The 18,688-nt window shown below is 35.9% G+C and overlaps 1 protein-coding gene across 1 annotated transcript in view; it reads right to left on the bottom strand.

Annotated features, from left to right (window-relative positions):
* LOC129247389 (laminin subunit alpha-1-like) overlaps positions 1-18,688 on the bottom strand; it is a 131,932-nt gene that overhangs the window by 8,699 nt on the left and 104,545 nt on the right. The window lies entirely within an intron of this gene.

The raw sequence follows: 18,688 nt of genomic DNA, 5'->3' as shown, positions 1-18,688 counted from the left end.
TAGTAAAAGATTGTTTTCGAAAAACTTTTAGAATTTCCTGAGCATTTTTCAGTATATTAAGAATCTAATCTCCCGAAAATGGAATTGAAGAAAATGTATAATAAAAAAAATTCTTTGAAAATATTTTTAAATACTGGGGATACAAATTAAAAAAAGTCATTTCATGCAGATGAAATTTAAAAAAAAATTAGTAATACGAATCATTTCGGAAAATTTCTTAAAATGTGATGATAAGAGTTTTTAGAAAATTTAAAAGATTAATTTCACGTATATATATTAGAACAAAATTATTTAACATAAAATTATTTTCGAAAAAAAATTTATAAGAAAAAATTATGTTCGAAAATTTTTTGAAATTTTATGAAAAGAGTTTTTAGCAAAAAGTTAATTTCACGAAAATAAAATTGAAAAAAAAATATATATTGTAATAAAATAACTACTTTTAAAAATATTTAAAAATATGGAGATAAAAATATTAAAAAACAAATTTTACAATAGAAATATTATTTTCGAAAAGCTTTAAACTCTGATTAAAATAATTTTTAGAAAATTAAAAAGTTAGTATCAAGAATATAAAATTGAAAAAATTAATAATATCAAAATAATTTTCGAAAATATTTTACAATTTTACGAAATATTTTACAAATTTGAAAAAAAAAATCTTTGCAATAAAAAACTTATTTACGATTTTTTTTTAAATTTGATGGAAAATTTTTTTGAAAATTAAAAACTGAATATCAAGAAAATAAATAAATCAAAAAAATGTGTAATAAAAATATTATATTTGAAAATATTTTAAAACTTGAGAATACAAATTTTGCAATAAAAAATTATTTTCAAAATGTTTTCAAATTTGATGGTCTCATTTAGATTTTGAAAATATTTTAAAGTTTGCAGTTCCAAATTTTCAAATAAAGTTATGCAATAAAGAAATTATTTTTGAAAATATTCCAAAAAAAAAATTTTGTAATACTCGTACATAAATTATTTTCGAAAAGTTTTTAAATTTGATAGAAACAGTTTTTAGAAAATTAAAAAGGTAACATCACGGACATAAAATTTAAAAAAATAAATATATATATTTTTTAATATTTTAACGTTTAATGATAGTATTAAAAAAAAAGTTAAAAAAAATCATTTTTGCAAAAATTTTAAAATTGGATGAAAAAAATCTTTAGAAAATTAAACATTTATTTTCATGAAAATAAAACTGAAAAGTAATTTATGAAAAAATTATTTTTAAAAATATTTAAAAATTTGATGATAATAATTTATAATAAAAAAATTATTAATGAAAAAGTTTAAAAATTTGGTGGAAGATTTCAAAAAATTAAAAAATTAGTTTCACAAAAATGAAATTAAAACACAAAAATATAATAAAAAAAAATGTGCGTGTAGCGTAGTACACATAGAAGTGCAACTTTCAAGGCGGGCAAAGAAAAAGAGAATAAGAGAGAGAGAGAGAGAGAGAGAAATAATATAGGTATGTATATCTAAATAAATTCACAACATTTGCAGAGAATACAACTAGACAAAATTTACAAAAAACGGAGAAGGGTCGGCTGGTAGAGGTAAACGCCGGACACAAACCGTGGCAACAACGCGCACTACTCCGAGCGTTTATCACGCGCACAAACGCAGCGATTCCAGGGCTGTAGTAACGGCACTAATTACCGCAAGGCAATACTAATAAGTCCGCCGCCGGAATGGATAGCACTATAAAGCGCACAAGCACTAGCCAGGAAACGGAGACAAACCCCAAAAAGTAGGCACCAACAAAAAACGCCAAAAAATTGGGACCAAAAAACGCCTCAAACAGTAGGCTCCAAGGAAAAATAACGCCAAAAAGTAGGCACCAAAAATATATTTCCTACAAGTTTGCACCAACAAACAAGCGCCAAAAAGTAGGCAGTGTTATTTCTCAACAGAAATTGGCAACCACAAGGAAAAACTCCGGACAAATAGCCAAAGGTGTATCTAAGATATATGAAAGGTATAGCTCTCTCTCTCTCTCCTTTTCTTCTATGTTATATCTCTTTTCTCTCTCGCGGAACGAAAATGCCCAAAACGTTGTATGGGCTTGAAATTTTACTCTCCATTTTCGCTCGTCCATCGACGCCTAAGAAGTTTCACTACAAAAATTTCTTTTAAATATTTTACTTACTTTTAAGAATTTTAAAACTTGAGTTGAGTTGAGAGTTTTAAGAAAATTAAAAAGTTTATTTGACGAAAATGAAATTATAAAAAGTATAATAAAAATCCATTTTCGAAAAAACTTTAAAACTTGAGTTTTTAGAATATTAAACAATTAATTTCGAGAAAATCAAATTTAAAAAGTTCGATACTAAATAAAAATTTTTTTAATTTAAATTTTAACATTTGGTGAAAAGATTTTCGAAAGTAGTAAAAGGAGGTTAAGAATTAAATTGAAAAAATAATTTGTTTTTTTTTTGGAAAAACAGCCATTTCATATTCCGCACACAATTGTTGAATGAGTAAATGAATAAAAATGAGATTTTCACTTTGACCTCATCGTCTTCTGTGCCTCTGCTCTTCACAGTACCTCATCCCACACGATTGTTACCCAGTGATATGTTTCAAGTTGTTGTTGGGTTACGTGCAGAATAGACCTGTGAGCAGGGTTTCGAACAGAGATTCCTGAACTCAATTCCAATATGACTTAGTGCACCTCTAGAAGTTGTATTACTCTAAGAACCTAAGAGTACACTCTAAAACTAGCGATAAACCGAGAATCGGAACCCGTTCAACAAAATCATTTCGCTCACTGATGCTGAATCGGACTTTTCAGAAGAGACTATTTACCACACGCCTTTTGATGGGACATTTTAGTCGGCGATTTCCAAGAACAAGTTGCAATAAGCAAACAAAGCCACACGCTTGCCTTTGATCGCACACTCCATAAGTGGACTAAATAAATATGTACGGAACGAGGCGCCACAGTTTACTGTGAAAAATGTCTGCATATGAAAATGTATTCAAACAATCAAAAATAAATACCAAACAATTACAAATAGTATTCAAGAGACATGTACATATGTATTTTCGTGTACTATTTATCTAAATAAGGAAACGTGAAGGTCGATTTTTTAATAAAAAAAAAAAAAAAATAATAATTTACGACTGCGACAAACGACACTCACATTGGGCTAGGTTATACCAGTATGCTTCTTAAAATGCGCACACACACACACATGTATATATTTACACATATAAATTCTTTATTTTGTGCTTTGAAGGTAAATAAAATTCCAACCAAAGACATCACGACATGCCCATTTTCCATACGCCTTCGCCCGTTCATTCAAGTTCTTCGCAATGCCTGTGGTCATAAATGTCATTTCGTAGCTGCACCTATGCGGAGGAAAAATAATCTACACGATTTTCTTGATTATTTTGATTGTATTGTTTGTGTTTATTTCCCATTTAAAGACAATTTTTGGCGCGAAGCAAAATGCATTCGAAAGATAAAATTAAAAGTTATCCAAATATGAGAGCAAATTTACACCAGCACGAGGCGAAGAATAGAATTTGAGGTGCATATAGTGCATACGAGTGTGTATTCATGTGTATTCATTTATGTAAGCACACATGTGAGGCTGATATGTATTTTAATTCGTGTGTGGTATTACGATTTATTTGCGCCGCATTGTTTTTTCTTTTTGAAGTGGTATTTTATTATGTATAATAGATACGGATGTATGTATGGCGGTAAATGAAAATTTATTTTTTAAAAATCAAAATAATATAAAATTAAATTAAATAACACAACATAACATAACACTAAACAACTTAACATAGCAAAACAAAATATAATATAATATATAATTTTTTTATACTCGAAACATGAAATAAAATTAAATAAAGAAATAAAATTTACATACTTTAAAAAAGAATAACAAGATAAAAACATAAACTTACGTAAGAAACATTAACATAGATATTTCATAAAGTTTTAAACATATTTTTGTTGTATATATTGTGCTAAGAATATTTGCGATAACACGAAACATATTAAAAATAACATAAAAAAGAAAAACGTAACATAGCATAACGTAACATAATATAACATAGCATAAAATAACATAACTTAACATAACATAACATAACATAACATAACATAACATAACATAACATAACATAACATAACATAACATAACATAACATAACATAACATAACATAACATAACATAACATAACATAACATAACATAACATAACATAACATAACATAACATAACATAACATAACATAACATAACATAACATAACATAACATAACATAACATAACATAACATAACATAACATAACATAACATAACATAACATAACATAACATAACATAACATAACATAACATAACATAACATAACATAACATAACATAACATAACATAACATAACATAACATAACATAACATAACATAACATAACATAACATAACATAACATAACATAACATAACATAACATAACATAACATAACATAACATAACATAACATAACATAACATAACATAACATAACATAACATAACATAACATAACATAACATAACATAACATAACATAACATAACATAACATAACATAACATAACATAACATAACTTAACATAACATAACATAACATAACATAACATAACATAACATAACATAACATAACATAACATAACATAACATAACATAACATAACATAAAATAACATAACAAAACATAAAATACCGTAACTTAACAAAACATATGTACATAATATTTTGAATACAGTAGATTCTGTTTTTATGCAGTATATACGTTCCGCAAGAAACATCATAAAAAAACAGGAAAAAAAACCAACAAGTTCTATAGTAAAACTATAGATACATTTCAAAAGTGCTAAGAACCGCATAAATCTGAAATAATGTAATAAAATCGCATAAATAAAGGGTACCAGTCCCATATTATAACTATAGATACGTTCCATAGAAAGCATGAATCTGAAATATTGCGCATTCGTTTAGGATTTGGCGTAAAATCACTTCCGTCACTTGAGGAAATGTACACGTCTGATCTGGATGGTGATGCAGGCGGTTCCATACTTGTAGGGTTAGCATTTTTGATATAATCTGTGATGAGTTTTTGCTTAGCTGGTTTAGAATCTTGTTTATATGTACAATTCCCGATAGGTCGACATGCATTCTTTAATTAAAAAAAACCTGCACTATTTCAAAACCGCATAAAAACAGAATCTACTGTATAATGTTAAAATGTCTCCAATAACGTGACATAATAAAACATAAAATTACGTAACATACTTAACATAACATAAAAAACTCTTAAGAACAAAACATAACACAACATAACGAAACATAACATAACGCGACATAATACAATACATATAATCATAACATAGCAATTAAATTGAGCTGCCTAAGAGTTTTGCCGAGTTTTTCCTTTTCAGATAATCATTTGAAATTTTTAATTCGACTAATTCCCACAATTTTACATATAAGCCGAAACATTCTCCAAAAGTTGTTTTGAAATGCGCCTTAAAATTTCAGGTCAAATCAACTAACCTTTTAATATACCAGGCTCACGTAGCCACATATTAAAATTTATATAAAAATAACTACTCACTTACACACGCATACACACATACATACATACATATATCTCATTATGTACACAGTAGTTATCGCATAGTTAAAGCTCATTCAGCTACAATCTTTGTCAGTTTATCATGATTTATATTTATTAGTTACATTATCCACCAAAAAAGAACAGTAAGTAAGAGCAGAGAAGAGAGTGGTGGCTGGTTAAACACGCAAACGCAAATGCAAAACTGACCAATTAATTGTCAGCTTATGCGCATTAATGATTTGGTAATCTTGTTAGCCCCTCTTGGCCCATCTACCACACTTACAGATATCCACCGCCTCCGACTCCGACTCCATTTCCGTCTCCATTTCAGCCCCAATCCCAACCTCAGCATCAGCCTCAGCCTCAAGCCTCGCCAAGTCAACTGCCAAGCACTTCTAACGCCACAAAAATGTTATCTTTGTTCCTGCATCGATATGCAGACACGCAAAGCAAAGCAAAAGTTCAACAAGTGTGCGCAATGCGCCAAAATTGGCTAACTTGCAACATCGACAGCATACCGCCGCACCGTAAATATTGCCATTCGCTGCATTCACTAGAAATGTACGAGTATGCTTGTATGAGCAGCCGTCGCGCCAACAGCGCCAAATTGACAATGACGCCGCGATAAGATTACCTAAAACCGGTGAGTATTCCGTTTGAGTTGCTCGCCGTACGAGGCGGCTTTGCTATACTTATTGCGGCTGTTATTGTTTGCACGTATTATTATTATTAATTCATTACTATTTTGTCTTTTGTTGGTCAAGAATATAATTTATTATTTCTTCTCGACATTCAAGGCCGTGCAGTTGCAACACCAGCTGTTTAGCGGTTAATTGGATGGCAAATATTTGAAAAACTTAGCAGTTACTGTAGTAAGCCAGCTAAAGAAAAAAGTTGAGGCATGCAGAGGTTGCTGATGAAAGAAATTAATTAAGTTAATAATATTTTAATATTAATTTTTATTAATATATATAAATGGAAAAATGTTAACAAAATAGGAATTTTTCGAAGTGAATTAGTTCATGAGTTTGTAGCGGAATAGAATTGGTCCTTTATGAATGCCGTTCTGGGGCCTCCCGAAGTAATATAGAAAGTACTCCCGGGAAGGGTGTCTCCCCAGAAGGAGAGTAGGGATTGTTTTATTGGCCACACTACACGATGCAGTAGACGACGGTCGCAGTATGTGCGAAGGCATTTTGAAACCTTCCTCACCCATCAAAAAAAAAAAAAACAAAAACAAAAATGGGTCGACATGCCAATATAATTCAGTCGATACATTTTCTCACCAAGGACAATTTTTTTAAATTGATAAGTCTCTGATACTTTGATTTCTGAATTTGTCTGGGGCCGTTGAACTCAAATCTAAGTATGCGAAATTCGGAACGCGCATCAAATATGAAGAACGGAAATCTGTAGGTTACAGGTATCGCTGAACACGAATTTGAAATCTCAATTGGACGCATATAGTTACATATGTATGTAGGTTAGGTTAGGTTATGGTGGTAGTCGGTCTGCACGACCAACTCACTTAGACCTTACAGGTCCGTTGTGATACCACTGTGCTACACGGGAACCTCATTTATCTTCCTTCGTGGAACCATTTCGTGGCTCTTATGAAGCGTAGTATTGATGCCAACCCCACGCCAGACAGTTCTGTAAGAGAGTTAAAAAAGTATTTACCTAGACAACCTGCTCTGATTTTAGCTAGGGCTGGACAATTGCAAAGGAAGTGCTCAACTGTTTCTTCCTCTTCCTCATCTCTACAACTTCTGCAATATTCATGGGAGAAAACTCCTAGTCTCGAGGAATGCCTGCCAAATAGCCAGTGACCGGTTAGACAAGCCACGACCTTCGAGATATTGTCTCTTGAGAGACTAAGCAATTCCTTTGTTCTTTTCTTGTTTATTTGCGGCCATAGTAGCCTAGCTGTTAGACACGTATCCTCATTTCTCCATGACCTATTGGCCTCTTGGATGAAGTGGTTTTTTATCATTAGTTTACTCGTGGCCATGGGTATTCCAATGGTACTTTTATCACTAAGCAGTTGGAGAGCAGTACCCTTTCTGGCTAGCTCATCTGCTTTACAGTTTCCCTCAATATCTCTATGTCCCGGAACCCAAATAAGGCTGACCTTGAATACGTCACTAATGTCATTTAGGGCTGCCCGGCATTCCTGTGCAACCTTCGATCTTAGTAAAGCCGCATTCATTGATTTGATGGCCGCCTGGCTATCCGAGAATATGTTTATAATCGTTTTTGTTACGGCGTGCGTATTTAGGTATATAGCCACTTCTTTTATAGCTAGTACCTCTGCCTGATAGACGCTGCAGTAGTCTGGTAGTCGAACGGATAGTTCTAGTCCTAATTCCTTCGAGAAAACTCCGTAGCCAACCTTATCGTCTAGCTTGGAGCCATCTGTGTAAAAGTTTAATTCCCCCCTTCTCCATGGCCTTGTTACATGTATGTAAATACATATATACATAATTGGCTCTGTTCGCTGTTTGACCGGCCAAGCTGCTTTTCTGTTTTTTGCGCCGGGCTCAACGTGCTAAAAGCCGTATTTTGAATAAAAATAGAGATTTAACTACAAATTTTGAAAGAAGCATCGAACATTTAAATATGTCTGACCGAAACCAGCTTCTGAGAGAATCAAAATGTGTTTATCGATAGGCATTTACCATCTCTTAAGAGCTCGGGTGTTTGCTGGAAGAAAGATTAAAGGAGCAGGACAAGCGAGTTGTTTATTACTAGGATATGTATGGCTCAAGCTGTCGGGACGAAGTAAGTTTCGAAGTTTGCAGCTGACCACCGAAGATGAAACGAAAATATTGCCCTACTTTCTCAAGAGAACAAAAGTGTTGCTCAATACTACTTTTGAAATAAAAATATTGTAAATAAATAATTGTCGCATACATCCTTTTTGAGTGCTTGGCCAATCTTCTCTTATATTTTTGGTGTGCCTTGATTTTAGATCTGCAATTTTAAAGCGACTCCGAAGGACAGATATTTTGTATGAGGAGCTTTTTTATGGCAGAAATGCACCAAGGGACTCGACATTGCCTGCCGAGGGACGCCCGCTATTAGAAAAAAATGTTTCTACCATTTTGTTTCAAATCATTCGGCTACGGTGCACGCCTTTTAGTTCATGGAGTTGTGTAGGCTTTCTGGAAGCACTATGAACATATCCGATCGCTGTGAGACCATTTCTTGCACTGTCAGTTTAACATAATCTAGACTGGAAATAGAGTAGGGAGAAGAGTAAGAGAGATATCTTGGCCAATTGCAGCCAGAAGAAAGGCACATACGCCCAATCGAAGTTTAATAAGGGAACTGGGTCTGGATGTGGTACTATGATGAGCAGATGGGACAGAAGATCATAAAATCGAGGTCCAAACCTCACAATGAAACGAATATAATCTAAGGTTTAGCAACTATCATCAAGTAGATAGCTGTACAACTATATAAACTATTCTCGATTTTTTCGTCTTATTTTGGGCTTTCAATCTATTTTCTTCAATTTCACATTTGTGATCAATAAATTTTCATATTTCCACTAGAAAATATTTGAATTGATCCAACTGAAATTTCATGCGAATCGCTACTATGTCGCCTCAGTGAAAGGCCCAAATTTTTCGGCAATTTCACTAAGAATAAACGCAAAAAACGGTTGCACGCCACCGCGGTGCACCGGCGAAATGGAACATTGCATGGCTGAGTGCATGTGAGGTATGAGCTCAGCGCAGTTAATAGCCAAATTAACTTGTAATTAAGCATAAAAACTCTGAAGGCTGATAAAATTTCACGCTTATTTTACTTCATGCACAATTTTTGAATATTTTTATTTGGTTTTGTTTTGTTTTTTTTTTTGTATTTTTTTGTGGTGAAAATCCACTGACGCGTCTGCTTGTCTGATGCGCTGTCTGTTAGTTTAAACGGGTTGCCTTCACTTGCATACATCCAACAGTGGCCGCATTTCCAATGCGCGCTTTTAAATTGTTAATTTTTCTGGTTTTTATTTTATTGCACTCCTTTTTCTTTTACTATTTTTGTGAAAATCTTCTTCTTCTTTTTGCTTGTGCGAGTATTTATTTCTGTTTTTTGTAATTTTTATTTTGGTTTATTTTACGGCCGGTGCCCATTTCGCTTTCGCGACGTTGTTGATGTCAGTCACTTGTCTGTCTTCGCTCACGCGAGCAGCCATTATCTAATGTGCTAAATCTCTCACACTTGGCACTTTTGTTTTTTATTTTACTTGTCTTTATTTTCGCCAAAATTGTTGTGCAAACAATTTGTTTAACGTTTTTGGGGTTTTCGCTTCGCAATATTTCGTTTTAGTAGCGCAAACATATGGTGCGCGGTGAATAAATAAGTAAACTGTAGTTTTGAGAATAAAAAATAAAAAAACAATACAACAAAAACAACAACCATAATGAGCACACGAATTTTTGGCGCGACCAAAAAGTATCGCAAAAATTTGCCGGTTGTTTGTTTCTAAAAATATTTTGCACCTCATCCTCGTAGTAGTTGGCAAGAAGTTTTAGATTCGTGATAGCATGGTCCGTTGGTCTGAAGGTGTGTGTATGGTATATGTATATGTGTGTGTTCGACTGCATTGCACGGAAATTCCGGGTTCGCCGCTACAGTACGTGTTCAACTAATTATGAACGGCAAGATTTTTTTTATAAAATTAGTAAATATGTCTACTCTGAAGACCAACTGGAAAGTTAGTGATAGATTGTCACTTATTTTGCGTTAAACTTCATAAAGAACAAGATTAGAACAAGGTAAGATTGTGGAAATTATAATTTTATGGCCACTTGCATCAAAAACTATGAATATTTCCGTAATTTCAAATTTTCAAAGGTCATCTAAGGTGACAGACGCCACCTGGAAGTAATGAAGAGACCACAAATGCATACGAAAGGAAAGGTGTGATCGGTTTATCTACTTTTTCCAAGCGTGACATGTCCATATTCAGTGAAGAACCTAATCAGTACTCATATAATTTGTTGAGGAAACATCAGGAACATAGAAAACAGGATCAGATTATTTCGGTGATGAGCAATGTTCTAGTACGGGGTGTGTTCAAAAAGTATCGTGAATTTTGTGTTTTTTCAAAAATTATTTATTTATTCATTAATATCTATTTTGTCCCCTTCAAAGTAATTCCCATGAGATATTATGCACTTGTGCTCCTCCTTCGATGCCGTCTTTATCTCGTCAGTCGTAGCGTAGCGTCGTCCTTTCATGGGCCTCTTTAGCTTTGGGAACAAGAAAAAGTCACAGGAGGCCAGATCTAGGGAATACGGTGGCTGTGGCATCATTAGTGTGTTGTTTTTGGCCAAAAAGTTGCTCACAAGCAACGATGTGTGAGCAGGGGCGTTATCGTGATGCAAGAGCCAACTTTTGTTCTTCCACAAATCCGGGCGTTTCTGGCGGATTGCTTCGCGCAAAATGCGCATAACTTGCAGGTAATATTCCTTATTGACCGTTTTACCCTGTGACAAGAACTCATGATACACAACGCCCCTGCAATTGCAGAAAACGGTAAGTAAAACTTTTACATTCGACCGAACTTGGCGCGCTTTTTTCGGCCTTGGTTCGTGCGAAAGCTTCCATTGAGATGATTGAGTTTTGTTTCCCACGTCATAACCATAAACCCACGATCCGTCACCAGTTATGACCCTCTGGAGTAAATTTGGGTCGCCGCGGACAGAGTCCAATATCTCATTAGCAGTGTTCATGCGACGCTACTTTTTGAACACATCTCGTATTTTGAGAGAGTCATACACTTGCAAATGCCCAGCACATTTTTCTTGATTAACCGATCAGCACCGATCGAGCTTCTACTCCTAATTGTGTTGTGCATCTTGATGTTTTCCCAGAAGTTTCTCCAAAGCAGAAAACACTGCGGAGGGCGACCGTTTTTTGAAACAACTTTCTTCCCATTGATGTTTCATGACCGGGGTTTCGAATTCGGGCATTACCGCCCCAGTCACGCCCCACCCCATTTGGCTACGATGGCCGGCTGAAGAAAATATAATACAGTGACAATGACTACTTCAAGCCATCCGGTTTTCATCCAGGGAGAGACCTTGAAGGCCATCTGCAGGTTGAAACACGATGAGAATTGGTATGGCCCCTGCATGGACTTTGATGCAACGATCCTTAACCCCACGCCATCAGAAGTCGGAATGAATCCAGCGGGACAAAATTGCACTTGGAATGTACGCGTCTATGTTTCAAGCGGAGGTGTATGCTATTCAAGAAGCAATTAACTGTTGAATGAAATGAATGTTTTGGAAAACAGATGGAGAGGCAGATCTGTCTGCAGCGACAGCAAAGCTGCGCTCATGGCCTTAGACAGCCCTCCAACCACTTCAAGGGTAGTTGAGTCTAGTAAATCTAGGCTGAACTATGCCCGTAGACATAATATCCTGATGCTAAAATGGGTACCGGGACACGTGGGTATCGTGACCTCTGGCTCTTTAGCTAAGACGGGCGGTCATCAAAGCCACGGTTATCAAACGGGTTACTTCAATCCATCAGGGAGCTTGGCAACCTGAGAGAGGCTGCAGATGGACAAAACTGATGTTACCTGTCATGTCCGATCGACTGTCGCAGATCCTCCTGTCATTAAGCAGAAAGGATTGTAGGCAGCTGGTTGGACTGATGACGGGCCACTTTCTATGGTCGAAGCTAGACATCTCAGCTAATTGGCTCTGCCCATCATATGGAGAGGAGGATGAGATGGCGAACCACTTTTTTATCGTCTGTCCGGTCTTCGGTAGATTTAAAGAAACTTGAAAAGGAAATGTTAGACTTAATGTTGTCTGAGTGCTGTACTTGCTAGTTTATCACGACAAAAAAGAACCAGAGACAATTTTAAAAGAAAAGTATTCAGAAGTGCTTGAAAGGGATGCCAGAAAGTATTAGAACGATAACAGATTTTGGACGATTTTTAAGATCATAAGGAACAAAGAATACTCAATGTGTTTAATAGTACACACCAAAAACTTTCCTGTTTCTTTGCTAGTCGAGGTTAGAGTTTGAAATATTTTCTTATCGTTCTTGACTCGTTGGACAAATACTGTACTTTTTTATTTTGCTTGCTGCTAAATACTTTTGGGCCCTTAATTGAGTTCTGAGGGTTAAAGTCTAAATCAACTTCCTTTTCCTTTTTGCTCTGAAACTTGTTGTAGTTTTTCTTTGTTCGCTCAACTTTAGCACTGATAAGTGCCATACAAGTTTTCCTCATTTCTGAACACCTTTGTGTGGCTCTGCATTTCGTTCACATCTTTACAAACCTGTTCCGCCAACTCTGCTATCATCTGCTGACATTTGCACACATGTACGAGTATAGATACATACATACATACATAAATATATATGTACACATACGCAGTCATGTAACTGTTAGCCTGGGAAATGCATTGAAATTACGGTTGTGGCGCCTAAAAGCTTCCAACTCAATTGTCAGCTGTCACTAAGCATTGCTTTTTACAATTGAGCCATTTTCGGTTGTACAGTGTGCGCTAATTTGACAACTGAGATTCGAAACTTTTAACAAACAGTCGTACACTTGTACATTAATGCGTATTGCATTTACAAACAAGCATAAAGAGAGTCATGAGCACCTCAATTAACGGCGAATAGCTGGAAATCATGCCGTATGTGGAGTTTAATGACAACTCGTTTGTGAAGTTGGATTCAAAACATGTTTTGAAATATTTAAATGAAAAGACGAGGCAACCTACATACCTATATCGGTCGGAGCTAGTGGGAGTCTATTGGAATAAAGTCGAGTGAATATCAAGTTGAAGTAGACCCTCGCATGCAAATAGTTTGAAATTAATCACTTAACATATGGTTCAGCCTTGCCACGATTTTTAATTAAATTGCCTTGCAAAATGTTAGATAATTTAGGAAATGCCTATAAATATATATATATATATAATTGGCGCGTACACCCTTTTTGAGTGTTTGGCCGAGCTCCTCCTCCTATTCGTGGTGTGCGTCTTGATGTAGTTTCACAAATGAAGGGACCTACAGTTTCAAGCCGACTCCGAACGGAAAAGGAGCTTTTTAATGGCAGAAATACACTCGGAGGTTTGCCATTGACTGGCGAGGGGCGACCGCTATTAGAAAAATGTTTTTCTTAATTTAGGTGTTTTACCGAGATTCGATCCGACGTTCCCTCTGTGAATTGCGAATGGCAGTCACGCACCAACCCATTCGGCTACGGCGGCCGCAAATTGATAGACAATAATATAATGAATAATGTAAAGCTTCCAAGATTATTCGCAGCTACCTAAGCAACCGCATGCTCTTATACGAAGCCCACGAAGGATGCAAGACGAAGAAAATAATAGCAGAGTGGCTTCGTCATACAGAACAGTATCTGAAGCAGCTGTTTTAGTTATCAACGGAACCATATCCTTAGATCTTCTAGCACAAGAGCGCAAACGGAGATGGAAACTAAAAATTTCAGGAGTTCCAGGACCATATTTCCCCGACATTAGAACCCAAACGCGCACACTTTGGCAAACAGGTTGGAAACTAAAGAAAGAAAGCTCGGTGAAGTTACTTATTAACTCACACAGTTTTTGTCTGGACATGGGCCCTTTCGAAAGAATTTGTGGCGAATAATGAACGGATGAAAAGATGCACCTACCATATTTCATTTATGGAGATACTGAAAACGATGATGTGCTCCGCATCTTCTTAAAATGCGAGAGGTAGAACGCAGAAGGAACAGCTCTGCAACGAGGTATTAGTGAAGAAGTAATCGAGGAAATGATGATAGGTAAGGAAAAATGAAATGCCGTCGTAAACTTCGTTGAAGTTATTATCCGAAAAAGAGGCGTGAAATGGAAATTTATGCTGAAGAGAATTTAGCATATATTTTTCAAAACAGGCGACCCTGGACGCCGAGAGAGTAATTAATGTGTACTTCTTAGGACGACGTGTTGGACCTCTACCTCGAACTAATGCGGAAACATTCCTCGGATGGAAGGAAAAATCCAAGAGAAATCACCACACACGCAGTAACGATGGTTACTATCTGGTGCGAAGTCATATTTAACCCAACCTCACCGTAAAAAAAAAGTACTAGTACGAATATCAAATCAATGCCAAAACCAATACCATTACCTATACCATAGCAATACCATTACCAGTACTAATACCAAAACCAGCACCAGTACCTATACTAATCCTAATAACAATTCTAGTTCTAATACCGATATGATTACCAATACCACCTCCAACACCAACACAAATACCAATCGCATTACCAATACCAGTACCAGTACCAATATCAATACCAATACCAATACCAATACCAATACCAATACCAATACCAATACCAATGCCATTACCAATACCAATACTAATCCCAATAACAAGTTTGATTCTAATTATTACATATATCAATACCAATACCAAAACCAGTACCCATACCAATACTAATATCAAAACCAGTACCAATATCAATACCAATACCAATACCAATACCAATACCAATACCAATACCAATACCAATACCAATACCAATACCAATACCAATACCAATACCAATACCAATACCAATACCAATACCAATACCAATACCAATACCAATACCAATACCAATACCAATATCAATACCAATATCAATACCAATACCAATACCAATCCTAACTCCAATAACAATTTTGGTTCTAATTATTACCAATATCAATACCAATACCAAAACCAGTACCAATACCAATACTAATATCAAAACCAATACCAATACCTATACCATAGCACTACCATTACCAGTATCAATACCAAAACCAGTACCAATACCAATACTAATCCCAATAACAATTCTAATTCTAATAGCGATATGATTACCAATACCAATTCCAACACCAATACCAATGGGATTCCCAATACCAATACCAGTATCAGTACCAATACCAATAATAATCCTAATAACTATTTTAGTTCTAATTAGTATATCAATACCAATACCAATACCAATACCAATACGAATGGCAATACCAGTACCAATACTAAAACCAGTACCAATACCAATAGAATTACCATTACCAAAACCAGCACCAATACCAATGCCAACACCAATACTAACATCGACTTCCCTACAAGTGAATAAATCGTAACACCCGACTAGCAGCAGGAGCAACAACAACAATCGCCCATAAAAAAAACAGCAACACCGTCGACCAACGGTTACAACAAATTTCAATTTTCAGCATGATTACACAAAGATAAGACGATGCAAAATTTCATCGCTAACAATTTCATAATTTTTCTTCAAGGAAGTCGAAAGTGTACGGGCAGAAAAAGGGGTGAAAATCAGCACTCAGTTGTTGTCAATAAACCATGCAACCTGTCGTCTATCCAACTGGGTAACTTATCGTGGCTTTAAATCAAACATTATCGCATTTAAAATGTTCTGCAACCGCGCACGGCAGCAACATGTTGCAGCGCAACACGGCACAGCTTCCTCAGTTGCGGAATACGTTGCTGTCAGTAGCTCTTAGCGCAACTCTTCGTGCATGATATTTACGCTACTGATATGTATTTATACTGCACGTTGCTGCTGTAAAAACTAAAAATTTTGTTGCATGTGGCCAGCAACAGCTGATGCTTAGGTAGCAAGTGAGTGCGCAAGCAGAGCAGTAAAAAATGTTTTAGAGGCGGCGATGTAGCATTTCTTCAAGTTTTTTCACAGAGTGTTGCTGGCTGTGCGACGGGCATAGCCGCATCACACAACGGTTATGAAAACAGCAATAAAGAGGATAGCAGCAGCAACAACAGTAGCCGCTTCGCATACAAACAGCTGATAAAGCAACCCAATGTTGCTGTTGTTCTTGCTGCGATTGCACATTCCTCCACTTGCCATGTGCGGTCACAGTGTGGCTGTTACTCGGTCTCTATATATGTACATATGTATGTATAGGTAGTTATGTGTGGACGTCAGTGGTTATGCTTCCAGACACCAATGTACTGATATTTCTCGATCGCAATCGCAATCTAGTGTATGTTATTTTGATACTTGTTTTTGTTTTTGTTTTTGTTTTTCTTTTTTATTATTGCAAATGCAATTTTTCTGTTTCTGTTTTGTTTGAAACCAAATGTGCGCTGATGTTGCCACCGCCGCTTGCGCTGGCGTCAGCGCCATTGTTTGTTGTAGGTTTGTGTCTAGCTGATATTAGCTTTTTCATTTAGTTTTGGATTTGCTTTTGTTGTTTTGGTTGTGATTCAGCTGCGCGCATACTTGTTGCTGCCTGCCATCTATGCGAGCCAGTTGTCCGGCTCTTATCGCATTCGCAACTTGTTTTCGTACAATGACAGTTGTTGTTATGCCCATTTATTTAGAGTATTGAATTCTTTATGGTCTGATTGCAGCGTATTTGCTTTCAGTCAAGGTCTGTGCAGCGTTTGACGGGCTGTTCTTAAAATGAGTTCACTCGGTGATCACAGAAGCTAATTGTAATGCGCAGGGAAGATTTACCAACTCCTTCCTCCACTAGATGTTCTTAAGCCATGTCTTCAGCGAAACTACGCCCCCAAAAATATGTAACGCATTCTTTCTAGTGCGGCTTATTGACGCAGTTGAGTGACTCTGACGTGAAGTTCTATATTTTAACTCACTCGAACTTCTTTAATAATTTTTCCACTGCTAAGTTTCCCCATTTAAAATATGTATGCATGTATTTACTTGTATTTGCCTTCTAATTTCCATTCATCGCTCCCCTAATTCTCATTCACCGCGTTTTAGTAGCCCAAAATCTTCCAAATGGTTTGTGCTTAATCTGCCAATTAGAACGCTCCCATAGAGCCACCGTTCATGTCTCCGCTGTTGACATCTGTTTTCAGTTTAGTTTTTGTTTATTGCCACTTAAATTGACAATTCACATGCACCAGCTTCCCAGCATAAACGGAAAGGGTGGGTGTGTGAAAATCCATGTGGCATTGACTTTGAGGGAATGGTGCGTAATTTATTTTATTACGGAAATAGTTAAGTGGATATATCTTATCTTATTTTAATGCGATTTTTACATTATTGCCGGTCTATGAACTAAAATTCGGTTGGGTGCCGAACTCGAAGCTCACGGACTGGATAAATGAAGGAGTATTTTCAAAAAGGAATTTTTTGTTGAGCAGCATCGAGATAAATCGGAGGAGCAGTTCGACTAAACGAATAAGAAAGAGCCTTTGCGCCAATTGTATATAAAAAAATATAGATTTCCATTTCAGCAGCTGATTGAACGATGACGAAAAATGGTATATTCCACTTCACAGTTCATTCCAAATAAAACGTGTTTTGCAATTCTTTGAGGTTGACAACCTTCGCAATATAATCTACCTCAGGTTGGCACCCTAGGGTCAATTGAATTCTTTCTAATATCCCATGAATATGAACTCATACTTTTATTTAGATCAGTGGAATCGAGGTGCCTAAGCTAGGGACATATCCTCAGTTTAGCTCTGTTACTCTGGTTGTCCCAATCGCTTAGAGAATATTTAATAGTTTATAGTTTTTTTTTCATCTTAAAGCATCTAAAAATGTATTCTAAGTGATCACAAGCCGTGTGGTCCCCATAATAAAAGTGTAGTTTTCTATCAATCCCATCACTCAGCTCTTTCTATCCAACGAAAGCGGAATGGAGGCACCTATGTCCACAAACTGCTATGCCTTTTCTTTATATATATATATGGCCGAGCTCCTCCGCCTATTTGTGGTGTGCGTCTTGATGTTGTTCCACAAATGGAGGGACCTACAGTTTCGAGCCGACTCCGAACGGCAGATATTTGTATGAGGAGCTTTTTCATGGCAGAAATACAATCGCAGGTTTGCCATTGCCTGCCGAGGGGCGACCGCTATTAGAAAAATGTTTTTCTTAATTTTGGTGTTTCACCGAGATTCGAACCAACGTTCTCTCTGAGAATTCCGAATATTAATCACGCACCAACCTATTCGGCTATGGCGGCCGCCTTTTTTATCTGATGTATTTCTTTACCTAATGTATTTTTATGCAGAAATATTCACACAATAGTGGGTAGAGT

Source organism: Anastrepha obliqua, chromosome 5 (genome assembly GCF_027943255.1).
Source record: "Anastrepha obliqua isolate idAnaObli1 chromosome 5, idAnaObli1_1.0, whole genome shotgun sequence".
NCBI lineage: Eukaryota > Metazoa > Arthropoda > Insecta > Diptera > Tephritidae > Anastrepha > Anastrepha obliqua.
This window is presented reverse-complemented; position numbering and strand designations above follow the sequence as displayed.